The sequence below is a fragment of the Serinus canaria genome, chromosome 1, assembly GCF_022539315.1.
Source record: "Serinus canaria isolate serCan28SL12 chromosome 1, serCan2020, whole genome shotgun sequence".
NCBI lineage: Eukaryota > Metazoa > Chordata > Aves > Passeriformes > Fringillidae > Serinus > Serinus canaria.
The window spans coordinates 23593699-23610017 of NC_066313.1; positions in this window are offsets into that span (position 1 = coordinate 23593699).

Here is a 16319-nt window from a genome sequence, read left to right on the forward strand (position 1 = left end):
GAAATCCCAAATTAATTTCATCAGTACAGAGACTCCTTCTGTTATTTATCAGATGGAAAAACATTGCTCTGCAGAACCATCAATCCAGCCTGAAATTCAACATGCTGAAAGAAAAGAAAAGAAAATCTGCATGATGAAAAACAAAGGCAAAACCAAAAACCTCCCAAAGATATGGTTGTTGTCTCAAAGCAAGGGAAAAGGATTATTTATAGGGGGCAGAGGAGGGGAGAAATAAACCTGCTGGGGAACTGGTTCTACCAAAAAGTATTCAAAGGTAGGTTTAAGAGCAAAATGAAAAAAAGTCAAGTGAGATGAAGAATGCCTCTATATAACCCTTCAGAGGTGTGTTGGGCTCTCTCCAAATGCAGATGGAAACCACTCAGATCTGATTTACATGTGTTTAGATTTCCCTTGGACTAGAAATGGACAGAGCCCTCTATTTCAGTGCCAAAGTTTATCAGAAAGCGTGTTTTCAACAACTGGGGGTGGGGGGGCACAGAACCAGTCCATCCACCTTCACACTCCTTTTAGCAATGTAGAACTGCTCCCCTGGGGCCCACTGACTATCTTCCTTCAAATCCAGTTTCAGAGTACATTTCTCCTTGAAGTTTCTTAAGAAGTTAAAGTCTTTCCTCTTAAGCAATTGTGACAAAAATAGCCTGATATGGAAAAAGCCCACCCACACATAAACATCTTAGAGCTATTCTAATGTATATCACATTTTTCAGAGAGAAGGCAGGGTAATCATTGGTTCCCTTCACCTATCATACTGCTGGCTCCACAGGCAGCATGTCTCTCTGCAGAAAGACTTTTCTATCCATGGCTGATGGAGTTTACACCTCTCTCAAGGAGAAGGACACAGGAATGGAAGGCCCTCTAGATCCCGCCATCTGACAGAAGAGAACTGTCCTTTGACAAGGACTTTGTCCTTTGACAAGGACAGCTACAGCAACACTTGGCAGGGTGGTTTAGGGTGAGGGGTTCAGACCTAGACATCTGAACTGCAGATGTTTAAAGTCATGGTAGATGAAGGTCAGCCTCTGTCTCCCATGAGATATGTTGCCAGCTCGCAAAAAAATCCCAACAGCCCCACCACGACCAAAACAACAATAAAATCCCACAAAGCAAACAATGAAAGATTAAAGGAAATTTAAGTAACAAGCTGGATCTTGTGAAAAGCTGGAGAATCTCAGCAGTTTCTAATACATTCAAGAGACAAAAGAATCAGTGACCTGCAACTCACCTGTACTTGTCTCTTCTCTTGCTGTGACTTCAGCTTGATAATACTGTGGAATTCTATTTTACTGATCTTCCCTTGAAGGGATCATTTGACTCAAAATATCAAACCTGCTTTCCCACCATAAATAGACTCTGTATGGGGACCGATGTCTTTGCCCTGCTGATGAAACAACCATCAGCTGGATCAGATTGGAGGTAATTTATTTTAATACTTTTGAAAAAGAAGAAAGAGAAAATGAGGAAAAAATATTTTTGAAAAAGAGAAAGACATCTCATATATGTAAGTTTCTAATTAAAGAAAGCTGATAATTAAAGTCAATTAGAACCTGACTGACCTATAATCATATTAAAATACAGCAGAACCAAATTGTCCCTGCAAGAAGGGGATTTTGCTTTTCTGCATCAATTCATGGGGAGGACAGAGGAGAGTTGAGGGAAGCTCCCTACTGTGCAGATGTTATCCTAACATGATTCAAATAGGTACATCTGGATGGCATAAAATCTGACAAGGGAATTCAGCAGTATAGGGACTTCACCTGTCTGCAAATTCCACTGGATGGGGGATTTCACATGGTGAGCATCCTTCTCACTTACCATGTTACAAAATGACTGCCAAGTGACTATGGACAACTAACAGAGATTTGTCTCCATCTTTTTTTTATAGAATTATCTACTTTTCAGTTATTGAGCAAGCCTCCAGAACTTAAGTCCCTTCACAGCAGCTCTGGACATGCACTGATCCCTGTCTTTCAGAAGCAGTAGGGCCACAAAAAGCCATGCCCTGTGCTAGTGCCATCTGTACTCCTAGACAGCAAACACCAGGCTGTAGCCTCTGTTTTAATACTGGCCAGAATGCCACACATGCTTTTGACTACATGTCAAAATATGCCTAAATTGAGGCTCTGAAGAGAAAGGGCAGGGTGCCTCTTCTTTTTCAGGGCAGCTAAACACCTGTCTACAGGAGAAGCAGGGCAGGAACCAGGCTCTCTTAAACCCTAAGCTGATGTACTAAATGCAGGGCTGCTTTTTTCCTCTACTGCTTACTTCAGTTTCTCCCTATATCGTTGCTATTCTAGTTACAGAGACGGAAAAACAGTACCTGGAAATTTGCATCTGCATCAACATCAACCCAGCCTCCTTCTTCTAGGGATCCATGTGCCCATATTCTTCATTTATCTTCATTTCACACTGTCGTTCCTGCCAGCTACATTGTCTCTGCCAAAAACCTTTTGGAAAGAGGAAGTGTCATGAGAACCACTGCAATTATAGATCCAAACCTACACCAGCTGGGTCAATGCAGCCTCTTCAAAAACTTTTTTTGTGGCTAGGACCACGTGTTCATATACATACATCTCTATTTTCATGCGTGTCTGTTTCTTTACTTTTCTTCATAAAGCAAAAGCCACCATGCTCTGCAAATTTACAACAGTTTGTGCCACCAAACTCTAGATCTTTGCAGAAATATGATATTTGCAGCAGACTGAAAACAAGCTTGCTGTGTAAATGCTGACTTTGTGGCACGGGTGGATTTCGGAGCAGTGAACTCTGTGCAGGGAGATCACACAAAGCAATCCTCAGTAAGCCTGTGAAATTGCACTGATGGGTAACATACAAATGTGGTGGATAAGGTAAAGGGGATCCTGGTGAGCTGTAGGAAGAGCTGAGCTTTGACAAAGCATCATCACAGGGATGGCTATAAGCAGCCGCTTAAACCTCGGGTTTCAGCTGTTCCTTTTGAGGAGATCCAGCTTGAAAAATAAACTATTCCCAAACTGTGTGTGTTTGACCCCACTGCCTACACAGGATGAACTGTATAGTTAAACTTTCAAGCTACCACCCTATTCCTCTCCACATGATCCCACTAACTGCTGCTCCAGGCTGGCAGAAAGGGCAGCTCAAAGGGTGAGAAATGCTAAAAGCCCTCACTCCTTGTCCGTGCACAAGGACAGCCAAACAGCCCTGGAAAGACATAACTCTGCTTTCCCTTTTGCCTGTGCCTACAGGTGCCTCACTGTGAGGACAAGGGGTGCAACAGGAAATGCAATAGGGACAGTTCACAACCTGAGCAGAGGCCAAATGGAGCCAGTGAGGCAGAAGCAAAGAGTGAGGAGAACAGACCATGGCTACTCCAGGGTCAGTCTGTTCCCCAAACCATTCCACATCACCTAAGCAGTGAACAAACCTTGAGCTGGTTCTGGTCTGCTGACCTGGAACATCTCAGGGGCATTCTTCTGGAGCTTGCTCTTGTGAGTATCCTGACTTTCTACAGCATTATGCAGGCTTGCTGTGCAAAACCCTCCTGGATTCCATGATAAAATAGAAATTCAGGGATGAAAAAAAAAAAACAACTCCAATTCTTTCAAAAGGAGCCACAGCTTGATTTATGGCTTTCTGTCTCAGCAGTGCTAGCTCAGTTGGGAGATTCAGGATTTCTGCAAAGAAAAGGTTGTTTTGAAACCTCCTGAACTTTTCTGAGCCAGAAGGTGGTCTGAACATAAGTCTTATTTTATTTTTTCTTCTTTCCCTCTCTTTTATTTGGTGCACTCAGTGACAATCCTCCAGTGAGACATTTGCTAGCCAGCAGAAGCAGAGATTCAGTCTCTCTGCACCAGTGCAGGATACAAACAGCAGTATGTCCCTGCTTGGGGGACTAGGTCAGGGCGGGCTGGGTGGACCTGTCACAGCAAAAGCAATTTGTCAGGCATGCAATGGCTTAAAGCTGCAGCAGCCTCACCTTTGCAATAACTTGTCCCCCCTGTGAGTGCCCTGGGAGAGGAGCTGTGCTGTGCAGATTACAGCTGGACCTTGACTGGCCTGTACAGACAGGACAGAGACACTCCAAGGCATGTTATAAATAAGCTTGACTAGGCCAATATTCAAGCAACAATCAATTTATTAATTAATATGGTAAAGTATGAGCAACACAGTGCTGGGTACAGTGGGGGCAGTTTCCCTCCAACTGCAGGCCGATAGTTGGGGCTTACAGGTATTTATAGGGGTACTCATAAGCTTTCTCAGCAGTTTCTATTCCCAATTTTTACATCACAATTCTGTACACTATTGTGATTTAGTTTTTATCAGGATGTGTCCCAAAAAGGGAGTAACCCTCAGATGGTTGTGGCAGTTTCCTGGTTTCCACAAGAATAAAGACGAATCCCATCTGGTGAAGTCCAGCTCCCCAGATGTGGGTCCACCTTTTAATTACAATGACTATAAATCTCATAACAGTGATGTCCAGCTTCCCTTGGTCAAAATATAAATCCTTGAGATGATGTTCATCTTCCTTTCTCAAGCTGTTTTTCTCTGTTTTGTTAAGGTGTGAGATAAGCATATTTCCTTTATATATATTCCAAAGCTATAGTTTCAAGGATACAAGCAATATTGTAAAATTATACTAGTATTGCAGCACTCCTTAAGGCCTGACTACAAGCAAAAAGCAACATCCTTAATGCTTTAATTCAAATGCTCTCAAATCAACCACGGTTAATTGCAAACAAAAGATAGGTTCAAAGGCCTTCTCCCATGCTTTACTTTCCTCAGTTATTATTAGAATTTGCAACTGTCCCGTTGTCAGCCTCCACACATATCGCAATCACAAATACACACATTGCCTGTATGTACCTGACACGAAACACAGCTTTGCATTTCACAGGCAGGCAAAGCAGGGCTAGAGTTCTGGCAGAGCACAAGCACTTTTTGGAGGCTGGTTTGCCCACCAATGCCAACCACTGCACTCTCCTGTTGTCTGAAAGGCTGGACTGAGTGTCCAGAGCACCTGAAAACGTTCATATCCTTTCTCCCACACATTAAACACTCTGAGTTATTTTCATAGCTTTTTTTTCCCTATTACTCCTCTTCCTGTCACATCTCCAAGACCTCATGCTGCACACTTGGAGGAGAAAGGCTGCTGTGCTCAGTGTTGCCTCCCTCACATCCTGCTAACCATGAGGAGCCCTCCCCCTGAAGAAGCTTTCCTCAGGCGCTGCAGTAGGAGGTGCCCTGCACAGAGTACATGCCGAGGCAGCAGTGGCTGTCCTGGTGAACATGTTGTCTTTACACTCACACTGCCCAGCCCCTCTCGGCCCCTGTGCAACATCCACAAAGGTGGTCCAGTCATTCCCATCATTCTTCTAGAAACTTTGACTAATGGGACAACAGGCAGAATGTGCCTGTTATGGTCCCCTCATTCCCACAGCCCTCCCTGTCCCTGTCCCTGCCAGGCACAGGTGATGTGTGGTGGTGTCAGATGACTACTTTATATCCTCATGAGTCAAACCTTAGTATCCCTTAATATTTGCTCCCAGCATGTAAATGGTGCCTCATGTTGCTTCCTTCTGTGACCTCAGCATCCAATTCCTGCTCCCCTTGGTTGCTTTACTTGCAGGAATGATACCATCTGCGGCAAGATAATACCCTCTAGCAGCTCCTCAGTACACGTGGTCCCTCTGATTCCTTCCACCAAAACCCCCCAGAACGCAGAGCAAGGTGCCGTGAGTAACCCACACTTTCAGCTAACACAAAAGCCTTTAACAGCAGCTCTTTTAAAACCTTAGGCTAATCCTATTAATTCCTAGCTGCAGGTGCAAAGGGGTTGATCCCTCCAGTCCTGTGCCTCCCACAGGTACAGAGGCGCTCCTGGGATGCTCCTGCCGGCACAGGCAAGGACACAAATGTGCACGCAGACCTGTGCACGGCGTACTCACCCCATGCAGCGCTCACCCGCAGTTCTGCTCAGTGTTTTGCTGGGAGAGATAAGCTGCACATTCGTTGTTGTGGTGCAAAGAGAAAGCAGAGCTCGGGGTCTCCATCAGGCACAGGCTTTTCACAGGAAGGCTTCAATGTGTGACTCCGTGCCTCCGATCTTATCTCCCGTGTCCGTTCCTGGTTAGCATCAATTGCCGGTTTGGTGGCATACCGATAGCATGATGTGATCTCTGTTGTCTCTCTCCTTTCCTCTGGGGTTAGGCACAGCTTTTTCTCATTACCTTTTTGCTGAAAAGTGTTTATCGTGGCAGATAATCTGAGAGAAAGCTTCTTCTTGAAATCATTTGTCTTTTAGCCATAGGAGTAGGAAGTGTCTCACAGTTTCAGTCTCCCCTGTCATTTAAGAGAGTCATTCTTCTTTCTTATACTACTGTACATCAGCACTGGCTGTCCAGCTCTATATTGTGGTCTGTATCTTTCCATGTGTAGCCAAAAGAAGCCCAGTCACACTTGGCATAAGAATTTGGGGTGTAAGAGAATCAATAGAGGGAGTCTAATTCCTTAGTTCAGGCTCTTTAACTGCCTGTTGTACTAAATCTGCCTTCATGTGGGAGGTTTGGTGTTGGCAGCTGCAGGTGCCCTCAGTCCCAACAGTGGGTGTCTGCTCCATCAGCAGCGTGGTTAAGGGAGCAGGCAGAGCTTCACAGAGGACAACACTGCTTTCATTCAGATTTCGGTTTTGAACCTTCAGTGCTTTAAAAGCACAGAGCTGACTGGCTCAAATCAAGTGCCATGAAGTACTGCAACTTTTTCTGTGCATTGGTGAGAAGTGGGGAAGGAAAACTACACTTTTCTATGGCTAATTTTATGGTAACCACCTTGCCACGCAGAGAAAACCAGTGAGATTAAGATTTTCTGTCTGTTATGAAACCTGGAGATTTTTTAATTGTATGTTGGTGATGAAAAATTGAAACTTTGTTCTTGTTTTTCCATTCCCCCATGGAATGGAAATTCCAATTCAGAATGTTGATATTTTTGATCAAAACAAAACTTTTTGATGATCTCAAAATCAATTAGTTCTACAGAAATAGCATGAAATACCACATTTGAAATTGTTGCAACAAACCAAATGTCCCTTTAACACAGCTAAGTCCAGGAATTGCTTCCATTCCTGGTTATGGGTCCAGGAACACAGTGAGACACAGGACTCACAGAGGCCCTTCTTTAAGCTGACCAGACAAAACTCATTGCATCACCATTGCCTTTTGGGCTTACAGGTCTTCCATCGTACCTAGCGCAGAGCAGGAATGGGGTGTTGGAAAGGCAGTCTGTGGAAGTGATGTGCCCTGTGGGAACACAGGCAGAAATCTGCTCAGAACAAATCTGCATTTTATCCTGGGGGTAAAAAAGGCATTTGTGAGGACCATTTTCACACAGGTCAAGCATGCATGGCACTGTAGAGAGAAGAGGAGCAGGAGGGGTATCTCGTGCAGATACCCCATTATACCATCCTGCTGTTGCTGCAATGGCTCACCTACTTTGTTGCCTTTCAAATCCAGCCCCACTCGGCGCCCACACACAGCAGAGCAGACCCACAGGACACCCCTTGTGCAAGGCTCCTCAGGCAGCCCCTGCTCCTGCATGCACACATCAGTCAGAGCTCACACTGCCATAGCACAAACCCACACACGGGAGCCTCCAGGATTCTGATGTAGAAGTCAAGAACTCCTAGCTGAATGTTCAGACACATAGTCTTACACACCCATGCTAAGGTGCATGCAGGACTTGCAACGCATTTCCCTATGTTTTCTCAAATTTCCCTAGAACCAGACATGCTTGCTCATTGGTTTAATCACAAACACACCTAGCATTCTGCCCTGCCACTCACAAATCATCCCGTCTCCCTTGGGAGAGTGGATCTGGCAGCCTTGTCTCCGCTGAGACAGAGGCTGCAGTTTGTGCCAGCAAGAGAAATCCCGCCAAAACCTTGAGAACAGCCCTGGGCTCATTCACACTTTCTTCTGTTCCTGAGGGAAAAGAATAATAATAATAAAAAAACCCAAACCAGCTGTGAATTTATTGACTCTCCCTTAAGAATCTCAGTGCAGTAAATTCCACCTTCATGGCGCTGGCTAATTATGCATTTATTTAACTCTGTTGCTGTGGTTTTTTTAATGATTCTCTGCTGTTGTTTGAAGTTCACTGTCTATTATTTGCAATAAAAACCTCTGTCATATTTTTGCCTCATTATTCCTAACAAACAGTGCATTTTCTGCTGCCCTCCCCTGTCTCTCTCTCTCTTCCCTGTTCTGCCTTGCTCCCTGCCACCCTCACCTCTCCGACTAGCACTCCCTGAGTTTCAAAGACCAGCTGTTAGCATTTTGTCAACGGAGGGCTTTTGAGAAACTCTGTCATGGGCTCCGGCACAGCAGGGGCTGCTGAATAAAATATCAGCCCTTCAAAAGGGAATCAAGGCAGGGAACAAAAGCAGCAGGGAGAACAAGGAGGGGAGAGGCCGACTCTGCAGCCCCTTCCCGCCCAGCAGTTTGGAAGAGGGGGTGTCACCCCGAGACAGATGCCCGGCACAGATATGGTGTCCAGCTACTCAATGAGAATTGCCTTTGGGATGAGAAAGAGAAACGAAATACTCTTCCTAGGGAGGAAGTAGTGCCACACTTAGTTCAGTGACATTGAACTCTAGTCCAAGTTTCATCCACTCCCAGATACAACTTGCAGGATCTGACTCCAGTCCCTGACTTCCTTACACTTGCCCAAGCTTCACTATTTAAGTGTTTCTTCCAGCCCAAAAAACAGCTTTAAGGCTTGCTAATATATTCTTTTTTTTCAGGTAAAACACAAATTTTCTGAAACCAAGTTAAAAAAAGGAAAGTGGGTTAATGCACTCAGTTTCCACTGATAATTTCTAAATAGCAACCACTCATTCCCATCTTCAAAAAGGAGATTTGGGCAATTACAGGCCCATCAGCCTTATCTTGATTTCTGGAAAAGTGATGGAACAAATGCTTCTGGAAACCATTTCCAAATATATTAAGGCTAAAAAAGAGAGTAATTGGGAGTAGTCAGCATGGATATATGAAATAGACAGCAGGCCTGGCCAGCCTGTCACCCTTCACAATGAAATGACCAGTTTAGAAAAGGAGGGAAGGGATGTGATAACTCTGTGATTCAGGAATGACCTGGACAGTGGTGAAGAGAGCACTCAGCAAATTTGCAGAAGGTACAGTACTGGAGGAATGGCTGGTGCACCAGAAGGCTGTGCTGCCACTCAGAGGGTCTGTGCCAGGCTGAAGAACTGAGATGACAGGAATCCCAAGATATTCCAAAGGAAGCACAAAGTCCTGCACCCAGGAAAGAAAACCTCATGAACCATTATGTGCTGAGGTTTAACTCATTGGAAAGACACTCCGCAGAAGAGGCTTTTGGAGTTCTATTGCATAAATAATTGACAAGGAGCCACCCATGTGTGTGGCAGTCAGCAGCCTCGTGTGAAGAATCATTGACAGCGGGTCAAAGAAGGTGATCCTCCTCCTCTCCTCAGCGCTGAAGGTACAGGGTTTGGGGTGCTGTGTCCCAGTCTGGGCTCCCCAGAGCAACAGTAACATGGACACACTGTAGGGAGGTCCAGCAGTGAGGAACTAAGGTTATCAAAGACTTGGAACGTACAACACACGAGAGGCTGACAGAGTTGGGATTGTCTAGCCTCAATTAAAAATGGCCTTGGGTGAATCTCACCAATATAAATAAGTGATGGCAGGCAGCAAAGACACAGTCAGACTCTAGTTAATGGTGTCAGTGAAAGAGCAAGAGGCACAGGGTGCAAAATGAAATACAGGAATTTCCCTTCAAGGATAAGAAAAACAAAGTTTTTGTGGTTTTGGGTTTTGGGTTTGTTTGTGGTTTTTTGTTTTGGTTTGGTTTAGGTTTTTTTTTTTTGTTTTGGTTTTGGTTTTGTTTTAGTCTGGTATTTTTCGTACAGTGAAGGTGGTCAAACACTAGAACAAGTTGCTCAGAGAGGCTGTGGGGTCTCTAGCCTGGCAGCTATTCTGACCCCATCTGGACCCAGTCAGAGCAATGTGCTCTATTTGACTTCACATTCAGTAGAGGAGTTAGACTAGAGACGCTCCGTCCAGCCTTAATAATTCTGTGACTGGAGATTCTCTGGTCCCTGAGCACACTCCAGATAGATTTCAGAACAGTCTGATAGGAACCAGGAATCCAGAGATGTTCATTTAACCTAAAAATGGGGTGTCTCAGCAAATTCAGGATGATTCTAAGTAGAATAACTATCAAAACTCTTGCCTTTAACCACAGTTTGCCTTTGTAACATTTTGTAGCAGATAAATGAGTCAGCTTGCTCTGCTTATGTTCTGCCATTATGCAGCATCTCTATCTGGAAGAAGAAATGTTGGCTCACGTGGAACCCTTGGCCAGTACAGGAGAGTTTCCAGAGGGAGGGAAGCCTACATCTGCTGCTTCTCTTTTTCAGGTACATTGCAAAAACCCCACACCACAGGATGTCCTCAAGGAAACCTGTTGGCAAATGAAAACATTTCATCCTCATGCAGTTTTCTGCCATCTATTGTGAAATTTTAGCTTAGGTGGTTATTAAGATGACTTAACCAGGCCTGTGCTCTCCAGCTCTCCAAATATCTAGACTATTAGTGCATATATCCTTTCTTCATAACTTAACCAAGCTATGCATATTTAAATCTGTCCTTGTAAATAAAGTCACTGCAACCTTTGATTACATTCTTGCTCTGCACTCCATGCAACCTGCCAAATATTTTGGAAGTCAGGTATCCAAACTGCAATATTGTATTTTAAAAGCAGTTGCACTGGAACTGTGTGAAGAGGATTGTGAAGAGGATGTTCCTCCCACCTCTGTGCCATGATACTTTCACACTTAAAGTTCCTCACTGGAGGAATAAATCTTGGATTTATCCTTTGTTTAGCAGCTGCCATAGATGCTTACAGCATCACCAGCTGCTGCTTTTCTTTTCCTTGGCCAAAATAAATGCCTGTTTTGGATGGAATAAGTAAACTTTATATACATAAACCTGTTCCATACACCTATGCATGTGTACATACATACATTCCTCCTGTCTTTGAAAGCCAGGACACTTCCTGAATTTCTGTCCAGCTCACCCAAATATACTAGTTAAAAAGCACTTTCAAATTTCAACACATGTCACTTTGATGTATTAAAAGCAGAATAACTTACATTGAAACTACATGTTATTTAGAATTCTAACAAATTTTCTCAGAACTTTAAATGCAAAACAAATAATTTCACAAAGCACCAAAGAATGTGGTTTCCCCCCTCCCAACCACTGAAATTTTTGTCTATTTCTCTCAAAAGACCAACATTTTTTTATTTTAAAGGGAAAACCATGGACCTTTTTGTAGACCTGTTTCTGTATTCAGCTTTAATCATTACAATGACTTGTATTTACTCATTGAATGTCATCTCACTAGTTTTTGTTTACTCTAATGCTTGGCTCCTCATTTGTGAGTTTATACTAACTTTTCCACCATATTCGGTGATCTCAAATTGTTACTGGAGGCACCACACCTAGTTTGGTGACATCCTGTCTTAAGACAGACACCCCTCAATTATAACTATTCCAGTGGAGAACAGGCATGATTGGAGTGCTAGAAAATATAACAATGAATAAAGATCAAGGGTAGGGCTCATTCAACAAAAGAGGAGTGATGAGGTAAGACATCATGTAAAACTTCCTAAACAATTGAATTATTGAATGTTCTGCATGTCTGTGGTACACCAAGCAAGAACCTCCAGGATATAAGTGCACCTTCTACTGATCCTTCAGGTCCTTCCCATTACTCCTTTATTTATGTCAGCTTTGGCATGTCTGCTAATTCTCTTTCATCCCTCTCAGTTATGCTACCTTTAATGCACCTCTATTTGTTTATTTATTTATAGTTTATAAACATTATAAATATTTATATATTTATTCTAATTTAACAAATGCACGTTATTAGCCTTCCTCTTTCCAATCTCCCCTAGTTCCCTCAAAACAGCCAGGGAAGTGCACAGTGAGGACATTAACAGTCAAGTGTCATATTAAGGGATAGATTGAGAATTTCCCAGAAAGCAGTGAGGAACCACTTCCTTGGGGAAGAAAGAAACAAAAAAACCAATCTAAGGGTCTTTCTCCTACTACAAATAGTCTGCAACATATCAGGGGCCAAAGGCGTTTTCACACCATTGCTTCTGATTTGCTAACAAACACCAGAGCTGAAGTCCTGCACAGGGTATTTTCCTTCCAAGAGGGCCAGGTAAAGCAAGTCTGGGAATACCACGCTGTGAGATATGCCATTGTCACCAAAGTGGCTGGATGGGCATGCAGGGAATTCAGGCATGAGGTTCTGCTCTTGGACCAAGCAGACCCTATGGACACAGAGCCTTAGCACACACAGCTCTGTAGCTAGATTTACGGGCCTGCTCTCTATGAAGAGATGAGCTAAAAAATTGGGAGGTGAAGCTGGATTTGGGACAGGTAAATAAACAGGAAGCTGCATTTCTGCCTTAAAGAGATAAGCCTGGCAGTCGGGGATGTATAAACATCAAGGCAATCCACACCACTGTGAATAGATCTTTTTGTTGCAGAGCTTTAACACCCTGATGGGAAGCACAAGACTGAAAATACCATATATTTCCTCTGCCTATGGTCTAACAGTAGTTTTCAGCTCGATCCTTGGAGTTGTGGTATAAACTGTTTCAGGGGGAAATCTGAAATAGGTGATTTTGAGAATGAGGTTTATTACTAGTGGTGCCCAATTCACCTCATCAGAGTCTATACCACTTCTGGCATGAGCATATCCACAGTGCCCACAAAGGGAAAGAGCCTCAAAATTGCCACTCTAATGACTACACTTAAATTGCTGATCAGGTTGGGATTCAGAAAGCTAAAATTTCAATTCCAAAACATAGCCTGAGGCCACAGCATGTCTGAAGCACAGGTTTGACAGAAGGGGCTCTCATAGTGCTTCACTGACTAATGAGATTAAAGGGTTTTCATTAAATCAGTTGTAGTCATAAGGCTCTCCCCTTATTGCACTTGCATCTTAAAAAGGTAGGTGCTACTGTATGGTTTGATACATTTGACTCGGAAAAGATTAGCAGCCAGTTTGAAGTTTTCCATTCAAAGTAATCCAGTATCAAAAGCCTCACTTGAGCCCCAAGAGTTTGGGAGCGATACTGTTTTGAATTTTAGTATTCGGACAGGGACAGAGAACTTTCTTTCTGGTTTCTGATCAAAGTATTTTTCAAATGAAAACAGCCCATATTTAAAGTTCCTATACGTCTATCTATGAAGAGATTTCATTTAGATGTGTAACTATCCCAAATTACACAAGCAGTGACAATTAAAGAGTTCCAAGGCATATCAGTCACAGACAGGGATGTGGACAAAAATCTATCAATAAAAGCTGATAGGAGGCAACTGATGCAAACCCCTCACTGATCAGTCAAATGCTGGTTTCCCCCATTTCTGCTATGCTAGACTTTTCATTATGTCAGAGTTCATCTACTGCCTGTTGGGAGTCCACCACTGGCAAAACTAATTCTGAAATTTACAAAGAGGATTTTATGATCTAATTCTAAGCAAAACACTGAGTGCAAGGAAAAAAGTACCTTGACTAGTGGCTAACACAGATGAAATCAGAGGATGCAAATGCAGACCTCAGAGCTCAGTCAGTCCCATCACAAATCTGTATCTTCATTTCTCCACTGCAGCAGAAGGGGGTAAACCCACTGTGTACATTAATGGAAAAGCTTCCATGTGTTGAAAAAATGGGGGGAAGACCAGGAAGAAGGGGAAGCATTTTATTAACATACATATGCACATTTTCCCAGCTGTATTTCCTCAGTTGGGAGGAGGACTCTCTGGCATCCCCATCACATGAAGTTAAGGCCCTCCAATGGGAAAGAAAGCATGGCAGCTGCAGCCTGTCTGCACATCTCACACAGGAGCTACTCACAATAACAGCAGATGATACCTTTTCCACTGTAGTCTCTGCCTACTGGAGCATTTGTGAGACATTAGAATGCAGCAAGATGTACATGGAGAAGGTTTAATGTTACATTAGAAAGTGCCAAGATCCCCTCGGGCAGTCATGTCAGCAACTGTATATTATCACTAGACATTTAGGGAGCAACAGTACAGACCTTTTGCCACAGTATTGGCAGTAGCTGACAGTCAGAAACCACTCCGACTCGAAACTACCAACAATTGTAATCCTACCACCATCCTCCCTTACCCCACCTACCCTGGGCAGCTACAGTCCAGATTTTAGGAACACCTGGGTAGTAGGGCAATAGACTTAAACCACTTCCTAAGAGCACAACTTTGAAAGAGTCAGCAGGTGTTTAACTGAGCATCTTGAGCTAATTTCAGAGTACATGGCTGTTATAATTAGGACAATATTAAAATAGTATACGGAAGTATTTGGAAAAAAATGTATTATATACTACAAGAGTACTTCATGCTAGGATTCCGAGTTAGTGATCCAGTAAAGCAGCTCTGCTCCCTGCTCAGGTGGCAAGAAGATCCCTATAACCTGTTTAGCTTCTGGTGATCGCTGTATGAAGGATAGCCAAAGCATGGGTCCATGAAACTTCATTTGCCAGAGCAGGAGTTGGAGATCACCTCAAGAAAAGCCAGAGTCAATATTTGATGCTGCAGCTAAAAGTTAGCCAGGGTACTCCCGGAGATAATTTTACAAAAGAGAAGACTGCCACCCATGTGCCCTGCAGATTTTTTTGTTGTCTCAGCATTACCCTTTCTCTCTGTTCACAGGGAAAAGGCTGCCCACAGTACCTCCATGTTCACTGAACCAAGTGTGTATCTGTGATATATACCATGCTCCCAGACCTCACATAACCACAGAGGAAAGCAGCTTCAGCAGCCTCTACTGCCTGGGCCACGCCTTTCCATCTAACCAGAACATTTCTGAAGCATTACTCCAAACACCTCAATATGCAGCTACTCAATATTTCCATTGAACCACTGTGGCCTTTTGGCTACTGCCCAGTTTCCCTGGGAAAACAGCCTTTGTTGCATCTCAGAGTGAAAGACTGACCAAGTTAAAGGAGAGAGGAAAGACAGGAAAGGCAGGAAAATAATCTTCAGATTCTTTGAAATGTACAACCACTCCTTTTGGAAAGATAACTGAAACCAAGCCATTGACAGCAGAGGTTAGAGAGAAGGAAAGCATATTTCAGTGTAGAGATTTATTAAGACCTGTCTTTTCTTTAACTGCAGCTGTACACAGGATTGACATATCCTATAAGCTACCTTTCCATAACGTCCCTAGACGTGCTGCAGAAATGCAAGGAAGGCCATTTCATCTGCAGTGCATTTACAACTGTAGTTTACAGCATTTTCTACTTTCATATTCCAGCCTCAGTTGGTAGGTGTCTCTCAGGTCAGTGTTTTACAGCTTAGAGTTTGTCAGCTGGTACCTGCAGTGCGCTACTAGTGCCACTTCCTAACAACACTTCCAAAATAAAAAAACAAAGTAACAGAGGGTAGAGTTCAGAAAGTAGATGGCTCTTGATCCCTGACCCTGAATGGGAGACTTACAAGTAAGTTTGATGTACATTGATCCTGGAGACAAGCAGAAAGATGGGCAGAGACTGTAAATTCTGGTCATGTCTGCAGCAGTGGCACCCCAGAGGACAGTCTTGGCACCGCAGCCACTCTGCGGTCCCTACCAGGTGAACACAACTTGCACACAGAAAGGAATAAATGAGGAGCTGGTGCAGGAAGGTCCCAAAGCCACTACTCATTTTTCTTGAATGGCAGTTTTGATTTAGAAATTAAGCATGTCTTCTCTTGAGGTCAAATGAAGTAGTCATAATCTGATTAATCATTGATAGATCATTTAGAAATAGGGCCAGAAAGCCCCTCCTATTCCTTCCTTAAGGAAATGGAGACAGGCCAACTTTGGCTATCTCTGAAGATCATTATCCAATTACTTAAAAGGTAAGAATGATTCTAGTGCCTTCTTCAGGCACCTGTTAGAGTAAATGGTCTGCCCTTACGTCATACTCTCCTCACCCACACAGAGGGTAAGTTACTTTACATTGCCCCCACCACCTAGTCTCCAGCAAAGCAACCCTCTCCTATTTCCATTTCTCTGGTTTTTAGTGAGGGCAGCTTCTAAGAGGAAGCATAGTGTCCCTTTTTCCTAAAGCACTTTTCTCCAAAGCTGTTAGCAAGGTTGAACAAGATGCTCCCACTAAAGTCTCCTTAGAAGTACTCCTGCCTTTCCCTACATACAGAGGCTGTTTCTCCCCTCCTCCATTTCTTTTCCTTTGGTGATGGAAT